The sequence below is a fragment of the Pygocentrus nattereri genome, chromosome 10 (genome assembly GCF_015220715.1).
Source record: "Pygocentrus nattereri isolate fPygNat1 chromosome 10, fPygNat1.pri, whole genome shotgun sequence".
Lineage (NCBI taxonomy): Eukaryota > Metazoa > Chordata > Actinopteri > Characiformes > Serrasalmidae > Pygocentrus > Pygocentrus nattereri.
In genome coordinates this window covers 33002981-33024876 of record NC_051220.1, presented here as the reverse complement: position 1 = coordinate 33024876, position 21896 = coordinate 33002981, and positions in this window count along the sequence as shown.

The following is a 21896-nucleotide window of genomic DNA, read 5'->3' as shown; positions in this document are numbered from 1 at the left end:
CGTCTTGGAAAACCATCTTGAATTCCCCAAGATCATGATGGTTCCCCTCATGGACTGGCAATTTTAAAATCATCCATGCATTTACAGTGAGTTTTTCTGGCTGTATTTTTGGGGTTGTGGTTTTACTGAAATGTCCATCTTGTCTCCTGACTCAGCTTTTGGTCCGATTAGATTGAATTCTCCTCTAATGTCACTAATATGTCGCTCCATTCATGATATGTAATGCTGTAGTACCATCTTGTTGTTCAGAGAAGCAGCCCCATATCATGATGCCTCCACCTCCATATTTCACTCTGGGTATGATGTTCTAGTTTGTACAATCAGGGCCTAGTTTATAGAATACAGTGCTGTAAACTGAATAGAAAGCTAGTCCATTTTAAGTCACTTAAAACCAAAAGTTTCTGCAGTGCAAGCTTTTACTGTAATATTCTTCCTCTTTTGCCATTATTCATATTCTGCCTTCGTATTCTTTGTTCCCTAATTGTATAGTTGCTTGGGCAGCACATTTACTGCTGTTTGGATGAGTTTAGAATGGAGAAGTGTCATGTTTTATGCAAAGTTAAAACAGTCACTTAAAAATGTCTAATAGTAAATTATGTTTTGTAAGCAAATTAGCTTCTCTTTAACATTAAATCTTCTCATATTTGAGAGCTCTATACAGCATTAAGAGGGCACTGAGTCTGCGTCTTATGTTTAGGTAAGAGGTTTTACTGTGTTAAAAATAGAAATAAAAAATTAAATTAATTTGTCCGATGAAGAAAACGTAGAAAAAGAGCTACAGTGGACAAGAATCGCTGTGTCACTAATTTACACACTCCTCACACAAATTTAACTGAATTAAACACCATTTAACTTGTTGCTTTCCAGGTATGAGGTACCTAAAAGATATGAGGTGAAATAAGGTCACCTAAGGCTGAGGTGAATGAAAACGTTAGCTGAGGTAAAAATGAATGTTTAGCATTTTCCATTTATACACACTTTATCTAAGCTGCTTATCCTCCTGGGTCACCGAAGCCCATCCCAGCAGCCACTGGACAGAAGACGGGACAGACACATACACACAAACATACTGGCCTGACTGCAGATCATTGGACCTTGGGAGGAAACCCATGCAGGGGAGAACTTGCAAACTCCTCACAGAAAGGACCCTGGCCCTTCTTGCTGTGAGGCAACAGTGCAACAAGGGTTAAGAATAATAAAAATGAGCTGAAAAGGGCCGGCACTGTCCACTTCCATCAGAAGGCTGTCCCTGATTGGTCCAATAGCTGTTTATGATTCAGGAGTAGGGGTCTGTCGTGCAGCATAAGTTGAAATGGTGATGTATCCCATTAAAATCCGCCTTCGTGAGATAGACCACTTCCAATGTTGACCTAAAAGATCCAGCTCAGATAGCTGACTCATTAATGAATGACACATCACTAATCTCAACACTAGTCATAACATCCGCTTCTGTTTTATAAAGGCTTTGCCGTGAGACAGAAAGCGAGCCCACTCATAATGCTGATACCCATAAAAGTGCATTTAGCTGCTTGGCTAAGTGCTGCTGAATGCTGCTGCTAACTGCAACATTTTTTCTACTTGGTCCACACACACCTTCACTCATGCAGCCACTCTCTTTTAGCTCTATGAAATGATAATACACTGCTCAAAAAAATAAAGGGAACACTTAAACAACACAATACAACTCCAAGTAAATCAAACTTCTGTGAAATCAAACTGTCCACTTAGGAAGCAACACTGATTGACAATCAATTTCACAGCTGTTGTGCAAATGGAATAGACAACAGGTGGAAATTATTGGCAATTAGCAAGACACACTCAATAAAGGAGTGGTTCTACAGGTGGGGACCACAGACCACTTCTCAGTACCTATGCTTTCTGGCTGATGTTTTGGTCACTTTTGAATGTTGGTGGTGCTTTCACACTCGTGGTAGCATGAGACAGACTCTACAACCCACACAAGTGGCTCAGGTAGTGCAGCTCATCCAGGATGGCACATCAATGCGAGCTGTGGCAAGAAGGTTTGCTGTGTCTGTCAGCGTAGTGTCCAGAGGCTGGAGACACTACCAGGAGACAGGCCAGTACACCAGGAGACGTGGAGGAGGCCGTAGGAGGGAAACAACCCAGCAGCAGGACCGCTACCTCTGCCTTTGTGCAAGGAGGAACAGGAGGAGCACTGCCAGAGCCCTGCAAAATGACCTCCAGCAGGCCCCAAATGTGCATGTGTCTGCACAAACGGTTAGAAACCGACTCCATGAGGATGATATGAGGGCCCGACGTCCACAGATGGGGGTTGTGCTCACAGCCCAACACTGTGCAGGACGCTTGGCATTTGCCAGAGAACACCAGGATTGGCAAATTCGCCACTGGCGCCCTGTGCTCTTCACAGATGAAAGCAGGTTCACACTGAGCACATGTGACTGAGTCTGTAGATGTCTTGGAGAGCGATCTGCTTGCAACATCCTTCAGCATGACGGTTTGGCAGTGGGTCAGTAATGGTGTGGGGTGGCATTTCTTTGGAGGGCCGCACAGCTCTCCACGTGCTCGCCAGAGGTAGCCTGACTGCCATTAGGTACCGAGATGAGATCCTCAGTCCCCTTGTGAGACCATATGCTGGTGCGGTTGGCCCTGGGTTCCTCCTAATGCAGGACAATGCTAGACCTCATGTGGCTGGAGTGTGTCAGCAGTTCCTGCAAGATGAAGGCATTGAAGCTATGGACTGGCCCGCCCGTTCCCCAGACCTGAATCGGATTGAGCACATCTGGGACATCATGTCTCGCTCCATCCACCAACGCCACGATGCACCACAGACTGTCCAGGAGTTGGCGAATGCTTTAGTCCAGGTCTGGGAGGAGATCCCTCACCCGCCACCTCATCAGGAGCATGCCCAGGCGTTGTAGAGAGGTCACACAGGCACGTCGAGGCCACACACAATGCTGAGCCTTATTTTGACTTGTTTTAAGGACATTACATCAAAGTTGGATCAGCCTGTAGAGTGTTTTTCCACTTTAATTTTGTGTGTGACTCCAAATCCAGGCCTCCATTGGTTAATAAATTAAATTTCCATTCATGATTTTTGTGATTTTGTCAGCACATTCAACTTTGTACAGAACAAAGTATTCAATGAGAATATTTCATTCATTCAGATCTAGGATGTGTTATTTGAGTGTTCCCTTTATTTTTTTTGAGCAGTGTATTTTTAATGTTGGAGGCTTTTTAATATTTGTTAAGCTTGTGAACTGCCACACGTTGACAACCAGTGGTCTGTAACACTGAGTTTTTGAAGATGATTGATATTTATGATCAGCACCTTTTATGGATTTAGGAGACGTTGACTTAAAAGTCTGCCTACATCATTTATTTTCACATTGGGAAATACAGTTCAAATATGTTTGCACATTTAAAGAAAAAATTAAGGAATCTGAGCCCAGCTGACAGCCCATGTTAAGAGGTACTACCACAGCAGCACCTTGAACTTGAACCACCATAGCTGACCAGATTAAATTTTAGTGGTCCTTTCTCTGAGCAGCTGCAACACCAGCATGGTAGTGGCATGTTAATGTGTGGCACACTGATGGGAGTGGATCAGACACAGCAGTGTTGTTGGCGATTATATGGTTCACTTTATTAGACACACAAGCACTAATGACCTTTAGTCACTGTGCAATGCCGATGCCTACTACACTCAAACAATGTGACTGCAAAATTCAGATTGGTGTGCTTCTTAGACGATCCCAATCGTCTATGTAGATTTCTTCTTATCCTTTTAAAAACAGAACTCCTTAAAAAAAACTTTCCTTAGTGCTACTGGACCTTTTAGTCTGTTAGTACGTCTTACGGATGATAACAGGTAGTCCAAATTGGTGCAATGATAACAGGAGGCAGGACTTTCTCCCAATTTTGCAACACCTGCTATCGTGCCAAGACCAGGTTACTGTCAATGATTTGCTGAAAATGATCCACCACCCAAATAATACCAAGCCAGCAGTGTACCTGATAAAATGGCCTATAGAAGCATGTAATAAAAAATTGCAACTTGGTGCATTTCAGTGAAGATGCATGATTGTATGCATTGAGAGACATTTTTAAGAACAATGATTTTCTGAGTTAGCCAGATTTAAGTTAGGTTAAGCCTAAAGTTAACAATATCCAAATGGAGAATGTGCTACAGACATTCCTGTAATGCATGTAATACATACATTTTCACATAAACCCAGCACAAATAAACCCAAAGCAGGCAGTGATGTAGAAATAAATCCCTTACTTTCAATATAAACACATTTCCAAGCAAAACTTAGAATCTAATCTCAAATATGTAACTCTCTATAACTAGGAAATCCTACTGAAATGACAATTATCTTTCAAAATTGAGTTTCATGAACAGATTTAACTGCTTTGATTACAATGCTTACAAACTGGATCACAGGGCAAGGCCTGTGCTGCTATCAGACAGCCAAAAACATAAACTAGTTTCGTAAGGACCTCTGCTGGACTGGCAGGTCATTACAAGACACATGGAATTCATTCTCTTAATTTTAGTGTAAATTTTTCATAAATCCAGTTTGCTTATCATTCTAAAATGAACACTGCTATACTATTGCTCATATGTAAATATCAATAATTATCTGCTACATATATCAGTCATTAGGTTTTTTTCTCTTAAGCAAATATGGTGTTACTAAATAAATAAATATTGGATTTTGAATCCCAGATGACCCCGTCCCCCGCAACTTCCTCCAGCTCATTCCCAGGGACCCCAAGCCACTCCCAGGCCAACTTGGAGATGTAATCCCTCCAGTGGGTCCTAGGACAACCCCGGGGTCTCCCACTGGGAGGCGTCCAGGGGGCATTCGAATCAGATGCCCAAACTACCTCAGCTGGCTCCTCTCAATGCGGAGGAGTAGTGGCTCTACTCTGAGCTCCTCCTGGATGACTGAGCTCCTCACTCTATCAAATAGAGTGTAGCCCACCACCCTACGAAGAAAGCTAATTTCTGCCGCTTGTATTTGCAGGGTCAGAATGTCTTATGGCTCAGCTCCCTCTTCACCACTACAGTCCGGTACAGTGACCGCATTACTGCTGCCGCCTATCCCAGCCTGCGGCCGATCTCACGATCCCTCTTCACATCACTCGTGAACAAGACCCTGAGACACTTAAACTCCTCCACCTGGGGCAAGTCCTTTCCCCTTACCTGGAGTGGGCATGCCATCCTTTTCAGCAGTCATAATTTACAACACTTTAACTACTGAACACAGTGGAAAAGTAGAGCAGAGTTAAATGAATTGCCAGACACAAAACAAGAGCTTCTTTTATACTGAGAATACCAAAATGACCCTTCATCATTGGTGAATTCATGCATTAGCTCTTGTAACAAAAGCCTCTGGTCCTAGATCCTAATTCATCCTAATTAACTTTTAAAGTATAGCTCAAATGAACTGAACAAGTGTGGCTGCTGTACAGACACTTCACATGCTGGACAAAAATACAAAACTGTTAAAAAAAATGTAATAAGTCATCTAAAGTCAAAAATATTAGGGCTGCACTGATATGGGAACTGTGAGCTGATGCAGACATTCATAGTTTTTCATGTACATATCTGTCAATTCTGATACATAAACATATAAAAACTTTGCGTCAGTCCATCTCAGATGAGCTCGGGCCCAGAGAAGCTGGCGGTGTTTCTGGGTGTTGTTGATATCTGGCTTTCGCTTTGCATGGCAGAGTTTTAACTTGCACTTGTAGATGGAGCGACGAACTGTGTTCACTGACAGTGGTTTTCTGAAGTGTTCCTGAGCCCATGTGGTAATATCCGTTACAGAATGATGTCGGTTTTTAATGCAGTGCCGCCTGAGGGATCGAAGGTCACGGGCGTTCAATGATGGTTTTCTGCCTTGCTGCTTACTTGCAGAGATTTCTCCAGATTTTCTGAATCTTTTGATGATATTATGGACTGTAGATGATGAAATCCCTAAATTCCTTGCACATTGCACATTGAGAAACATTGTTCTTAAACTGTTGGACTATTTGCTCACGCAATTGTTTACAAAGCGGTGAACGTCGCTCCCCATCCTTGCTTGTGAATGAGTCTTTCAGGGATGCTCCCTTTATACCCAATCACAACACTCACCTGTTTCCAATTAACCTGTTCACCTGTGGAATGTTCCAAACAGGTGTTTTTTGAGCATTCCTCAACTTTCTCAGTCTTTTGTTGCCCCTGTCCCAACTTCTTTGGAACGTGTTGCAGGCAACAAATTCAAAATGAGTGAATATTTGCAAAAAACAATAAGGTGTATCCATCTGAACATTAAATATCTTGTCTTTGGGGTATTCAATTGAATATAGGTTGAAAAGGATTTGCAAATCATTGTATTGTGTTTTTATTTATGTTTTACACAACGTCCCAACTTCATTGGAATTGGGGTTGTACATTGTGACAGCCATATCACTAACAGCAAGACCTCAGTAGCAGCTGTAGGCTTCACCATATGGCTGGAGGAGGACAGGTTTGTTTTCTGATTGTTTTTGAAAACATTAAAATAAAGAATGCAATTTGCTAATTTTGCAAAAGAATATTGCTGTTGTGAGGCTGTTGCTGCTGTAAACCTCTGCCCTTTTACAACAATTTAACTTCATGTCAACCACCAAACAAACAAAGGAGCAGAGAAAGTTAAATGAGTTGCCAGACGCAGAAACTCACGTTCTGTGCTGTGAAAATTAAGTTTTAGAGTTGTCTACAAACCCATAATCATTAACTAAAATGAGCAGCAGGTGCTTCAGCATCCTATTCTTTAAGTCTCTCCCTTTGAAAGAAGTATTCAGTGTGTTAGTAGCAGACATGAACAGCACACCTAAGAAACTGCAGCTGAAACCTCAGGTGTGATTGGTGGGAGGAGTGTCCCTCATTGCAGGTGTAATGATCGGATCAGGGATATTCATATCCCCACAGACTATGTTAAAGAACATTGGAAGTCCAAGTGCCGGCTTGTTGATATGGGCTTGCTGTGGCCTGTTGGCAATGCTGGCATCCCTGAGCTATGCTGAGCTGGGTACAGTCATCCGTGAATCTGGAGGAGAGTACATCTACATACTACGAACTGCCTGTACGTACGCTATGCCATGGCTATCACAATGTACTTAATGGCATCTAAATTTCTTACACTGGTGGTTATTGCAATTGGTGGTGTGGTGGTTCTCATTCAAGGTAACACTGCCAACCTCCAGAATACTTTTGAAGGCACCAACCTCAGCATCAGTGCCATAGGAATGGCATTCTATCAGTGTCTGTGGTCCTATGGTGGCTGGAACAACCTGAATTTTGTAACTGAAGAACTTAAATGCCCTGAGGTAATAATTCTGTACTTATAATTTAAACTATACATTTTTTAGAGCATTAGTTTGTGTAGTACTAGTTTAGGCAGATTATGTCCAGTTGAAGTTTGTGAATCAGACCCAGAACCAGGCAGGTGTTTTGAATGTAAGCTTGTTTTTGAAGCTTTTTGCCTTTTGTATTCTCTTCAGTAAATTAAATGCATACTCAGGTAATGTGACTGAGATTGTCGAGAGCTTTCATAGCTGCATAGTAATACTTTCTGGTACACTACTGAAAAATATGGTTCTTCATGAGTTTTTTTAGTAAAGACAATAGTTCTACATAGAACCATTGACAAATAACCGTTTGTATACTAAACTGGTTCTTTTTGTAGTGAAATCATTCTTCAGATTGTTGGGGAATGTATTGTATATGGTTCAATATAGAACCTTTTGGAAAATGGTTCTATATAGCACCATAAAGGGTTCTGCTATTGTTACATTGTAAAGCTTGTAATGATTGAAGAATTCTTATTGTTATATAGAACCATTTTCAAAAAGGTTGTACAAAAAAGTTAGAATGCATTGCAAAACGTGAATAAAAACAGATGCACTGATATGCAAATCATTTAATTATTTAATTGAAAATAGAATAAAGACAACACAAATCAAGCATTGGGCTTTTGAAAAATATGTGCCCAATTTAAATTTGATGCAAGCAGCATGTTTCTAAAAAGTTGGGACAGGGGAAATAAAACACTGGTAAAGTTGTGTAATACTAAAAAACAACCAATCAGGAGGGGCTTACTAGTCTGTGAAAGACTGTGTGGGCAAATAGTGCAACAATCCAATAATAATGTTCCTTAATGTAATATAGCAAAGAATGCAGGGATTTCATTACTGACATTACATAATCTCAATAAGCAATTCCAAAAATCTGGTGACATCGCTGTATGCAAAGGGTCAAAGCTGAAAGCCAGTGTTTGGTGGCTGTGACCTTCCGGAGGCAGAAACGTTGGTGCCTCCTCTGGGCCTGAGGTCATTCAGATTAACTGAAGTGAAGTGGAAAAGTGCCCTGTGATCCGACAAATCTCTCTCCATAAATCTAAAGAACCATTTCACTGTACAAAAACCATTTAAGCATGCAATTGGTTCTGCAAGCAAACAAGCAAAGTTTATTTATATAATGCTTTTTACAACAGGTGTTGTCACAAAGCAGCTTTACAGAACAATCAGTATTACAGAAAGAAAGAAAAGAAAAATCCAGATCCAAGCCCCCATGAGTGTCGCTAGTGGCAACAGTGGCAAGGAAATCTCCCTAAAAGAGGAAGAAACCTTGAGAGGAACCAAGACTCAGAAGGGGAACCCATCCTCCTCTGGTCGACACCAGATAGCAAACATTGTTACTATGAAGTATTATAGAACAAAGTGGGGAAAAAAGAAAGCAGTGGCTAGTTTGATTAGTTTATGATTATGCAGCAGCAACAACAGCGGTGGTCAAGCCAATGGCTGGTGAGCAGTGGCACCCGATCAAGGCAGAAGGGCCAACAGAATCAGACACACAGGATGGGCAGCTGTTCAACTCGGCAAAGAAAAGAAGAAAACACAGAGTCAGTTCTGTAAAGAGTGGCTGACCACAGATTACAGTATAACAGAGCAGCAGAGACTCTGTCAGGTATAGATCTGACAGGGAAGTCTAATCACCAAAGGCTTGACTATACAAGTAAGTTTTTAGCCTAGGAACAAAGACTGAGGCTGTGTCTGAGTCCCAAACATTAACAGGAAGATTATTCCAGATCTGGGGGGTTTTGTATGAGAAAGCTCTCCCCCCTGATGTAACTTTATTAATTCTACTGTAGTTAAGAGTAGTGAGCCAGCACCTTGTGATCTAAGTAGGCGTGATGGTTCATAGTAGGAAAGAAGTTCACTCAGGTACTGAGGGGCAAGTCCGTTTAAGCGTTCATGGTTCTATATAGAACCATGGTCTTTACTAAAGCTCCTTGAAAATGTTTTTTTAAGTGTAGGGGTGGACGATAAGGAAAAATTTTATATTACAATACTTCTAGATATTTTCTTGATATGCAATAAGCATCATGATGTTTAGTTTTACAGAAAAATGAGGCCACATTTAATATTTAAATAATATCAAAAACTATTAATCCAATTACCTTTACTCAGCATTGTACATACTACACTGCACTAATTTAAAATGAACTAAATCCTAGCCAAACCTAATTTTTTCCTAATGAGCCTAACAGATATATTATTCTGACATAACTGTTTCTGATTTTTCAACCTAGCAATAGACAGACTTACACACCTTTGGTCCTCATGGTGTGCATAAGCAAACTGTGCTACAACACACAGTTGGTTAAGAACCTTTACTGTTGCTATGATCCCTTAAAGTGGGAGTACTATGTATGAAAGGGGCTGTGCTTCTTTTAACTGATTTGACTGATGTATCTCAAATTACAACTGCAGGGCAAGAGTTGAAACAGCATAAAACCTGTCATCCAATTATTTACAGACTATAACAGTGAATGGTGCCATATAGCTTTTCATTTACCTTACTCTGTTTCTCAATGACCTGCAACCCTGAGGGAGAAGCGGCTTAGAAAATGGATGGATGGATGGATGTTTCTCAATGAGTTTCTCAATCCAGCCCTCAATCCAGTAACCATTAGCTAGTTCACATTTTCTTTCAACTCAGTCTGCAAACCTCTGGATTTCTACAGCCGAAGTAATATAAACTCATCACACCTCAGTAGAAGGTGCTAACCAAAGTTTTATATATATATATATATATATATATATATATATATATATATATATATATATATATATATATATATATATATATATATACACTGCTCAAAAAAATAAAGGGAACATTCAAATAACACATCCTAGATCTGAATGAATGAAATATTCTCATTGAATACTTTGTTCTGTACAAAGTTGAATGTGCTGACAACAAAATCACACAAAAATCATCAATGGAAATCAAATTTATTAACCAATGGAGGCCTGGATTTGGAGTCACACACTAAATTAAAGTGGAAAAACACACTACAGGCTGATCCAACTTTGATGTAATGTCCTTAAAACAAGTCAAAATGAGGCTCAGTATTGTGTGTGGCCTCCACGTGTCCTGAGGGGTCTCTTCCCAGACCTGGACTAAAGCATCCGCCAACTCCTGGACAGTCTGTGGTGCAACGTGGCGTTGGTGGATGGAGCGAGACATGATGTCCCAGATGTGCTCAAAAAGATGTGCTGTGAGGCCCTCCAAAGAAATGCCACCCCACACCATTACTGACCCACTGCCAAACCAGTCATGCTGAAGGATGTTGCAGGCAGCAGATCGCTCTCCATGGCGTCTCCAGACTCTGTCACGTCTGTCACATGTGCTCAGTGTGAACCTGCTTTCATCTGTGAAGAGCACAGGGCGCCAGTGGCGAATTTGCCAATCCTGGTGTTCTCTGGCAAATGCCAAGCGTCCTGCATGGTGTGGGCTGTGAGCACAACCCCCATCTGTGGACGTCGGGCCCTCATATCATCCTCATGGAGTCGGTTTCTAACCGTGTGTGCAGACACATGCACATTTGTGGCCTGCTGGAGGTCATTTTGCAGGGCTCTGGCAGTGCTCCTCCTGTTCCTCCTTGCACAAAGGCGGAGGTAGCGGTCCTGCTGCTGGGTTGTTTCCCTCCTACGGCCTCCTCCACGTCTCCTGGTGTACTGGCCTGTCTCATGGTAGCTCCTACCAACATTCAAAAGTGACCAAAACTTCAGCCAGAAAGCATAGGTACTGAGAAGTGGTCTGTGGTCCCCACCTGCAGAACCACTCCTTTATTGAGTGTGTCTTGCTAATTGCCTATAATTTCCACTTGTTGTCTATTCCATTTGCACAACAGCTGTGAAATTGATTGTCAATCAGTGTTGCTTCCTAAGTGGACAGTTTGATTTCACAGAAGTTTGATTTACTTGGAGTTATATTGTGTTGTTTAAGTGTTCCCTTTATTTTTTTGAGCAGTATATATATATATATAACAAGCAGGACTCCACTAGAATCCAGAATTTTTGGCAGTAGTAAACCAGAGTAAACGAAAAAAGCTGCGTAATTAAGATCAAAGGCACTGATATGTGAAATGCATGACAATGAGCTCACTGCATGCGTGTAATGGCCTGTCCTCAGGTGCAAGTTTTATATTGTCTTGGATCTCCATCTCGCAAGTGAATAAGACAGGCAGTCATGTGCCTAGTTCTTCTTTTATGAAACAAATCAATCAGCCAGATGGAGTGGGAGATGAGCTGCTCCTAAGACAGGCTCAGCAGGCTTGTCCAGTGCACTGGGCCACGAGTGACAAAGAAAAATTAAACACTGAAGAATAAAATCCTTATACACTCCACTATTTTACCACCATGACATACATAATAGGTATCCCTGGCTCCCCAGTTAGAGCTAGTGTAACCCTTATAGGGTCTTCGTTTTTTTGTTACATAAAGAGTCCTGCTGGGTCTGGTGGACCCAATGCATTTTGGGGCTTTTAATTTAACATAATCAATTATCTTTTTTTAATATACTCAGCAGATGTTTACTTTATCCCAATTGCAAGTAATATAAACACCACATGGGTTAAATTTGTGGCGTTTACCTTTGTTAAATCACATTTGTGAATAGAAATGCCACTCGTTTTGGTTAATTTTTTAAAATTAAAATGTAACATAAGGACATGCATCATAAAACAGGCATAACAGAAAAAATAACAACAACAAATGGACAAATGAAACATGTTTTTCCAAAACTAAAATGGATTTTTTTTTATTTGACCTGCTCAGGTCAGTTTAGCCCTACTGAACACATTAGCCCCATTGCATGTGGCCATTTTCATACCATACCACTATACCACACATGAAGGGCAGAGTTTCACTGTGTGTGTCTTGCATATGTATTTCTTGCACTGGGTGCATGTATATTGTGTTTTTCTGTCCATCTTTGGTCCACACACTTCACAGCACTTCTTTTTGTTGCTGCTGGCCACAATCTAGAATAATAATAATAAAAAAGATAAAGATCTTTACTAACAACCCTCTTTCTCAGAAACATGAATTATTATACTGCAGCAGCTTCAAACACCTAGGCAGATGGTGGTTCTGTAATTTGGGAAGATGTGGCACCATCATCCTCCTCCTGAATCCTCCTCACAATGGCTCACAATGGAGCTCAAACCTGCTTTTGCGTACTGTTCCCACCATAGTCAGCTTCCGCTTTAACAGCTCTTGTCCTAGCTGGTGTGATGTGAAAAAATTGTCACATGTGATGTTGTGTCCATAAAGTCCCTGAGCCATATCAAGGACCACTCTCATTCCTTGATTTTTCTCAGGGGCTCCTCCATTGCATTTCCCTGTGTAGAAGTTCCACGCATAAGATGAAGCGGCATCACAGGCAGCCCAATCTTTATACCATACTTGGCAGGTTTAGATGGGATACACTGCCGGAAAGGGCAGCGACCCCGAAATGGTATCAGCTGCTCATCAACTGTGACTTTGGGCCCAGGGTTGTAAAACAGGGGGAGATGGGCCACCCACTTGTCCCACACTGTCCTGATGGCAGCTAGCTTGTCACTCTGCCGTCAAGCTGGTCTATCATCACGGTCATCAAAACGGATGGTCCTGGAAATTATTTTGTAAGTTTTCAGAGACATTGTTGCCCAGAAAAGTTCTCTGCCAGTTTCTTCATGCCACAGGGATTCTGTGGCCTCCCCTTTGGACCTGAAAACACCAGCAAGGATAAGAACAAAAAGTAAGCATCCAAATCGGTTTCATCCACAAACTTCCACTTATCTCCAAACACCCTGCTACCTTCTAAATTTGTACAATCCAGGATGATTTTCTTGATGGAGTGTGGCATGAAAAGGTCAAAAGAAGACTTGATGTCTTGTGCATGAGTGACTGCCAAACGTGTAGGTCCTGGTATCATCCGAATCACATTGGCAGCTATGCGGGGCGGTTCATTTCTTGGGCAGGAAGACCACTGAATTTTGCCATTTTTTGACATCCATATGTCATTTGCAAGCTGCTGACTGGTCCTGAGGTTTGCTTGCGTTTTAGAGCTGGCTTACAGGCTGTTCCTGTGGCTAGCTTCTCATGGGCTGGTCTTGTGGCTAGCTTCTCATGGGCTGGTCCAGTGGCTAGCTTCTCATGGGCTGGTCCAGTGGCTAGCTTCTCATGGGCTGGTCCTGGGGCAAGCTGCTGGCGGGCTGGTCCTGTGGTTTGCATGCGTTTTGGAGCTGGCTGACAGGCTGGTCCTATGGCTGGCTGCTCACATAGTCCTGGATGCTGATGGGCTGGTCCTGAGGCTCTTTTATGCTTTGGAGCTGACAGATGCTGATCCTTCTCTTCAAACTCGGTCAGACTCTGAATTTTCAGAAATTTGATCTTCATATTCCGAAACTTCTTCCTCTGCATCACTATGAGAACCCTCTGTCTCCTCCAATATCAGCTGTAAGGCACTCTGAACAGTGAATCGCTTTGCCATCTTGATCATTTATGGTATAGAATCATGCTGACAGAGCTGTTTATAGTGTTAGATCCACAAGACTGATTCCACGAGATAGAAGGTGAAATGTGTGGGAATGTGGGTGCTGGCAGTGATGGTGCTCTTAACTTTGCAACAATTTTGCAAACTTGTGCAGGAACAGTGGGTGCACACTGTGGGTGCTCAACCATCCACACACCCCCACACACACACAGAAAACCTATGATTTCCACATTTTCAGTAGCCCCGGGTCCAGAGGACCCGAAGACCCTGTATGTAATATAAATGTGAAGGGGGGGTATATGGGGGGGGTCATTGAAAATGTTTTCTGATTTATGTTCCGTACAGAAAATGAGCCAAGGCCAGTGAATCTTAGTTTGAAAAAATAATTATTTGTAATATTTTTATTGAGCGAAAAACTGAAAACCCTATGAGGGGTAAGAGTGTGTTGGGTGGCAAACTATGCGTTAGTCCTCCTGTGGATGCAGTGAGCTGTTGGAGGGTTTGCTGTTGAAGCAAATGAGGCCATGAGGCTTTGTGGTATTCATTCCTAACAGGGAATCCCACACAAGCTTTGCTGTAATGCAATTGGAAGCAGCTGTTTTTTGATCAGATGTCTGGGTCTGCCTCCTGTCACACTAAAGCTCTGCCCACACAATGAGCTGGCAGTTTGATAGGTTAGGTTAATGAAAGATGTCCTTTGAATATTCAATACTGATCTGTCAACTGATTTGTATGACCAGAAAGGTGAACACAGTGTGATGGCAAATATTCATATTCTTATTATATTCTTATAATAATAAGTCATTATTTATGTGACTTTACATTTACATTGTTCTCTAACTCCAAGTTGCTCAGGTAATATGTTTAACAGTAGGTGTATAACCATAAAATAAAAAGCATAGTGTTATATAGAACTACTTTCAAAATGTTCTGTGTAGAACCATATACAACACATTCTCCATCGATCTGAAGAACCATTTCATGATGGAAATAACCCTTTAAGAATGCAAACTTGTTCTTTGAGTGGTCATGGTTCTATATAGAACCATTGTATTACTAAAGATCCACTGAGGAACCATCTCCTTAAGAGAGAAGATAATGGACCTTTCTGTAATATATACAACACACATTCTCTATTGAGCAGGTATTAAAATGCCTTTACTTAAAAAGTCTGTGGTACATATCTGGCTGAAAGGCAGTGTCAAATTGTGGAGCTAAGATTTTAATATTGATGATAAGATGAAGTAATAGAATGGAATATATGTAACAGATTTAGCATTTATAAACTACATGATGTGCCCACACAGCAAAACCACAGGATTGAACTAACATTTATTCAAGTCCATCCAAATCTTTTAATGCCAGGTATTTTACTGTGTAGGGGCATTTTTGACAGATAGTCTTCATGAAAGATATAAAATTGGATAAAAATGGCTTTTCTGAATGGATTTGTAAAGTTGAATGAACATCAGTCAGGATTGCCCAGATTTCCTTGTTTTGATTGCAGTGCTTTGAATCACATATGTCCAGGCCCACGCTGCTCAGACTGCCAAATTCATAAACTAGTTTTATAAGGCCATCTGCTGGACTAGTAGGCCATTACAACATACTGGCATGCAGTTAAATAACATCATGTTGACCTTACAGCAGTTCTGGTTTCAATACGCTCATCATTCTAAAATCAACATAGGAAGTTGTTTCTATTGTTCAGACAGACATGTTTGAAATCCTTAACTCCTAATTTCAAAATCCTCAATTGTAATAATCTGGCATAGTTTTGCCTCTTATGTGAATATTGTAGTGTTTTTAAACAAGAAGATAATTGGATTTTGTGTTAGTAGTAACAATAAAACTACCGACATCCAATGTGTGCATGAATAGACGTTCTGAGCCCTCACTGAGACGTCAGTCGAGCAAGAGGAGAAGAGAAAGCTGTACCTTCATCATCACCATGGGGATAAATTCCATTGTGTTGTTAAGAACATGGGACCCATGAGAAAGTGTTTATTACAGTATCAATTTAGACATGTATCTACAGCGTTGAACATTAGTTAAAATTACAATAAATATGTAGCAGACTTGTTAGCAGACAAACTATCCTATGGTTACAAGTGTATGCAATGTTTGGGTGCTTTTGGTCAAATGACATTTTGCTGCACTTTTTGTTGAGTTGAACATACTGAGAAAAAAACATGAAATAGAGCTTTTGTAAAATGTATGACACATTTTATATTTTATCATTTAATATTTAATATGTTAAACACAGCAATTAAATAGAAATTGTGCATTTATATTTGCAGAAAAATAACAGATTTCAGTTTGCTTTTGAAGGTGTGATAGCTTACCTTAATCTAGAAAATCGACAAAACTTCTGATTTAGATATTTAGACTTTTGCATATGACTGTATTTATCTTTTCCTGACGTTCAGTTTTTAACAGCGATGCTGATTACATTACTCAGGGCAGCATATACTACAGTTTCCCTGAAATGTTAATACCCTCAAATTGTTTGCCCCTAAATTAGACATAAAAAGCAATTCAAGTGCCTGAAAGCCAACTTATTAAGGTAATTAATGTTGAAAGTTTCATGTTAAGATGTTAAGAAAGGAGATTGCTTCATCAAATATGGAACTATATGGTGGGAAATGCTGAAATAAGAAGATAAGAACATACTAAATCTGTTTTATCTTTAAACTGTATAAAGGAACATTTTTGCTCTAATGTAATCAGTTTTTACTCTGTCACTGAGAACAGAGTTTCCCAGCATTGTTTTTATAACACTTTAACTTCAGATAATGTAAAGCAGAGAAAAGTAAATGAATTGCCAAGCATGGAAATGCAGCTTCTACACTGAGCAGAACACGCAAGTGGAGTATAGCGTTTATGCACAGTCTGCAGACCTGTAATTATTAACTGACATAATTGCAGAATATATATACAGCACTCTGTAGCATCCCATCCAGTAAGCACTGTTATAGTGGCAGACATGGACAGCACACCTAAGAAAATGCAGCTGAAAGCAGAGGTGGGATTGGTGGATGGAGTGTCCCTCATTGCAGGAGTTATGATCGGCTCAGGGATTTTCGTGTCCCCTCAGACTGTGTTACTGTATGTGGGCAGTCCAGGTGTCAGCTTGCTGATATGGGCTTGTGGTGGACTGTTGTCAATGCTGGCGTCCCTGAGCTATGCTGAGCTGGGTACAGTCATCCGTCAGTCTGGAGGAGAGTACATCTACATACTGAGGACTTCAGGCAACCTGATGGCCTTTCTGTTTGCCTTTATGACTAATGTGGTTGTGAGGCCAGCTGGTTCAGCTGGACAAGCTCTCGTTTTTGCCCAGAATGCTGTTGCACCCTTCTATGAGGAATGCCCACCCCCAGATGTGGTGGTGAAGTCTGTAGCCATTATTGGACTCTTGATGTTAACCATAGTGAATTGCCTGAATGTGCGCTGTTCCATGGTTGTTACTGTGTACTTAATGGCAGCTAAATCTCTTGCACTGGTGGTTATTGTGATTGGTGGTGTGGTGGTTCTTGTTCAAGGAAACACTGCCAACCTCCAGAATACTTTTGAAGGCACCAACCTCGGCATCAGTGCCATAGGAATCGCGTTCTATCATTGTCTGTGGTCCTATGATGGATGGAACAACCTGAACTCTGTGACTGAAGAGCTTAAACGCCCTGAGGTAATAATTATTAACTCATGACAAAGAAAAGATACTATGATACTATAAATCAGAAGTGGAGGGTCGAAGTAAATATGTAATTTCTTGAAAGATTTTCAGTTGTTTAGCGATGTTTGTCATTGAAGTATCACTGGCTATTTAGTACAGAGCTATTTCATTTTTCTGTTTCATAAACAGTGCTGCAGTTCTTCAGTTCAGGCATTTTTGTTATAGATGTTTTAAGGATTCTTCTTAAGTAAGTGAAAAGCGTGCTCCCCATGTGGCTGATATTTTTAGCATAGAATACTGGATTCAGTCACTCGACTCAGCTCAGCATCTCTCTAAGCACTTTGAGCTGACTTCTATTAACACAGTACGAGCACTCTTCAGAAAGAGCTACTGGCTATGGAGAGAATATTCAAATAAGTTATGCCTAAGCTATTATAATAAGGGTTTCCCAATTAGGGGTAGTTCTTGGAGGGGTGACAAGCAGGACTCCACTGGAATCCAGAGTTTGTGGCAGTAGTAAACCAGAGTAAACAAAAAAAGCTGCGTAATTAAAATCAAAGGCACTGATATGTGAAATGCATGACAATGAGCTCACTGCATGCGTGTAATGGCCTTTCCTCAGGTGCAAGTTTTATATTGTCTTGGATCTCCATCTGGCAAGTGAATAAGACAGGCAGTCATGTGCCTTGTTCTTCTTTTATGAAACAAATGAATCAGCCAGATGGAGTGGGAGATGAGCTGCTCCTAAGACAGGCTCAGCAGGCTTGTCCAGTGCACTGGGCCACGAGTGACAAAGAAAAATTAAACACTGAAGAATAAAATCCTTATACACTCCACTATTTTACCACCGTGACATACATAATAGGTATCCCTGGCTCCCCAGTTAGAGCTAGTGTAAGAGTGTGTTGGGTGGCAAACTATGTGTTAGTCCTCCTGTGGATGCAGTGAGCTGTTGGAGGGTTTGCTGTTGAAGCAAATGAGGCCATGAGGCTTTGTGGTATTCATTCCTAACAGGGAATCCCACACAAGCTTTGCTGTAATGCAATTGGAAGCAGCTGTTTTTTGATCAGATGTCTGGGTCTGCCTCCTGTCACACTAAAGCTCTGCCCACACAATGAGCTGGCAGTTTGATAGGTTAGGTTAATGAAAGATGTCCTTTGAATATTCAATACTGATCTGTCAACTGATTTGTATGACCAGAAAGGTGAACACAGTGTGATGGCAAATATTTTAAAGTCATTATTTATGTGACTTTACATTTACATTGTTCTCTAACTCCAAGTTGCTCAGGTAATATGTTAAACAGTAGGTGTATAACCATAAAATAAAAAGCACATGTATGCTGTAATGTATGTTTTAGAATAAATACAGAACCTTGTCCACATATCTGTAACAAAATGTTTGTGTATATTGGTAGATGTATAAACATTTTAAGACACTTAGTGAATTAGGAGTTAGGCAGGAATCTTAAAGTTTCAGGAAGCTTAAAGTTAAAAACATCCAATAGATGAGTACACTCTTATCAAAGAGAGTTCTTCAATGTTCTTTAGTAAAGACAGTGGTTCTGTATAGAACCGTGGACACTCAAAGAAACATTTGTATGCTGAAAGGGTTCTTGGCATGGTAAAATGGTTCTTCAGATTGATGGAGAATGTGTTGTATATGGTGCTATAAAGAACCAATTTTAAAAGCATAGACCCATATACAACACATTCTCCATCAATCTAAAAAATGATTTCATGATTCAAAGCTGGTCTTTGAGTGTTCATGGTTCTATATAGAACCATTGTCTTTATTAAAAACCTTTAGAGAAGCATCTCTTAAGAGAAAAGGAAATGGACCTTTGTGTTATGTATTCAATATATTCTTCTATATAGAACTTTTTTAGAGATTGGCAGCAGAACCCTTTTTAGTGTTATATAGAACTACTTTCAAAAGGTTCTGTGTAGAACCATATACAACACATTCTCCATCGATCTGAAGAACCATTTCATGATGGAAATAACCCTTTAAGAATGCAAACTAGTTCTTTGAGTGGTCATGGTTCTATATAGAACCATTGTATTTACTAAAGAACCATTGAGGAACCAACTCCTTAAGAGAGAAGATAATGGACCTTTCTGTAATATATACAACACACATTCTCTATTGAGCAGGTATTAAAATGCCTTTACTTAAAAAGCCTGTGGTACATATCTGGCTGAAAGGCAGTGTCAAATTGTGGAGCTAAGATTTTAATATTGATGATAAGATGAAGTAATAGAATGGAATATATGTAACAGATTTAGCATTTATAAACTACATGATGTGCCCACACAGCAAAACCACAGGATTGAACTAACATTTATTCAAGTCCATCCAAATCTTTTAATGCCAGGTATTTTACTGTGTAGGGGCATTTTTGACAGATAGTCTTCATGAAAGATATAAAATTGGATAAAAATGGCTTTTCTGAATGGATTTGTAAAGTTGAATGAACATCAGTCAGGATTGCCCAGATTTCCTTGTTTTGATTGCAGTGCTTTGAATCACATATGTCCAGGCCCACGCTGCTCAGACTGCCAAATTCATAAACTAGTTTTATAAGGCCATCTGCTGGACTAGTAGGCCATTACAACATACTGGCATGCAGTTAAATAACATCATGTTGACCTTACAGCAGTTCTGGTTTCAATACGCTCATCATTCTAAAATCAACATAGGAAGTTGTTTCTATTGTTCAGACAGACATGTTTGAAATCCTTAACTCCTAATTTCAAAATCCTCAATTGTAATAATCTGGCATAGTTTTGCCTCTTATGTGAATATTGTAGTGTTTTTAAACAAGAAGATAATTGGATTTTGTGTTAGTAGTAACAATAAAACTACCGACATCCAATGTGTGCATGAATAGACGTTCTGAGCCCTCACTGAGACGTCAGTCGAGCAAGAGGAGAAGAGAAAGCTGTACCTTCATCATCACCATGGGGATAAATTCCATTGTGTTGTTAAGAACATGGGACCCATGAGAAAGTCTTTATTACAGTATCAATTTAGACATGTATCTACAGCGTTGAACATTAGTTAAAATTACAATAAATATGTAGCAGACTTGTTAGCAGACAAACTATCCTATGGTTACAAGTGTATGCAATGTTTGGGTGCTTTTGGTCAAATGACATTTTGCTGCACTTTTTGTTGAGTTGAACATACTGAGAAAAAAACATGAAATAGAGCTTTTGTAAAATGTATGACACATTTTATATTTTATCATTTAATATTTAATATGTTAAACACAGCAATTAAATAGAAATTGTGCATTTATATTTGCAGAAAAATAACAGATTTCAGTTTGCTTTTGAAGGTGTGATAGCTTACCTTAATCTAGAAAATCGACAAAACTTCTGATTTAGATATTTAGACTTTTGCATATGACTGTATTTATCTTTTCCTGACGTTCAGTTTTTAACAGCGATGCTGATTACATTACTCAGGGCAGCATATACTACAGTTTCCCTGAAATGTTAATACCCTCAAATTGTTTGCCCCTAAATTAGACATAAAAAGCAATTCAAGTGCCTGAAAGCCAACTTATTAAGGTAATTAATGTTGAAAGTTTCATGTTAAGATGTTAAGAAAGGAGAATGCTTCATCAAATATGGAACTATATGGTGGGAAATGCTGAAATAAGAAGATAAGAACATACTAAATCTGTTTTATCTTTAAATTGTAAAAATGAACATTTTGCTGTAATGTAATCAGTTTTTACTTCATCACTGAGAACAGTTTCCCAGAATTCTTGTTTAATTTATGTTGATTACCTCTTATTATTACATCATATTTTTTTTCTTATTTTATAGAAAAATGTGTTACAGCACGCTATCACTATAGTAACATTTGTAATAAGATTTGTCTATATTTAAAATGCTCATGACTTTTTCACTATGATGGTGTTGTATATTTAAATTTACCAGCAGAATTATAATCAAAAATATGCACTCAATATATCTAGTCTATTTATAAAGCAAAAACAGTAAATGTTGGTCAGAATCAAATTTATTCAAGGAAACATAGAAATGAAAAAAAAGCTTTATAAATAAAAGTTTATAATAGAAAAACTGTTTTCAGTTCTTTGTTTAGGCTATTGGTCTACAAAACTTTAACCTCAGGTGTTTTAACACAAGGATAAAAGTAGAGGAAAATTAATGATCAGATTCAGAAGTGCAGTAAAATACAGAAGTAGAGGGATCATTCACTGCTTTGGATATCAAGATCTCTATTTGTATAGTTGTGTATATATATATATATATATATATATATATATATATATATATATATATATATATACATACATATATATATGTGTGTGTGTGTGTGTGTGTGTGTGTGTGTGTCTTT